A 751-nucleotide genomic window follows, 5' to 3' on the forward strand; every position below is an offset into this window, starting at 1 on the left:
AGCTTCTGCTTCAAAGCACTTTCAATAATAGTCAAATTATGGAAAGAGCCTAAATGTCCATCAACTGATGAATGGCTAAAGAAGTTGTGGTTTATATATACAATGGAATACCACTTGGCAATGAGAAAGAATGAAATATGGCCTTTTGTAGCAACGTGGATGGAACTGGAGAGTGTTATGCTAAGTGAAATAAGTCATACAGAGAAAGACAGATACCATATGTTTTCACTCTTATGTGGATCCTGAGAAACTTAACAGAAACCCATGGGGGAGGGGAAGGGGAAAAAAAGGTTAGAGAGGAAGGGAGGCAAACCATAAGAGACTCTTAAAAACTGAGAACAAACTGAGGGTTGATGGGGGTGGGAGGGAGGGGAAAGTGGGTGATGGGAATTGAGGAGGGCACCTGTTGGGATGAGCACTGGGTGTTGTATGGAAACCAATTTGATAATAAATTTCATATTAAAAAAATAAAGTTTCTGCTTCATATGTCCATATTTTGGACATTGACTTTTGAGATTTAGCTGGCAGTTGTCTTCAACCTCAGCCAGTAAGTTAATAGGAAAATACTCCAGGCTTTTTAGGATTTCTTAGGGTTGTAATAATTGTCCCTTATCCATGACCTCTGGTCTCACAAACACATTTTTATTTTCAAAATTACCCACGCAGCTTAATTTGGAGTGTCACACAAACATGCATTTTAGATAGACATTTATGGAGAGAGTAGTATGAAATATGTAGTATTAATAGTAGT

The sequence above is a fragment of the Lynx canadensis genome, chromosome B2 (assembly GCF_007474595.2).
Source record: "Lynx canadensis isolate LIC74 chromosome B2, mLynCan4.pri.v2, whole genome shotgun sequence".
Classification (NCBI taxonomy): domain Eukaryota; kingdom Metazoa; phylum Chordata; class Mammalia; order Carnivora; family Felidae; genus Lynx; species Lynx canadensis.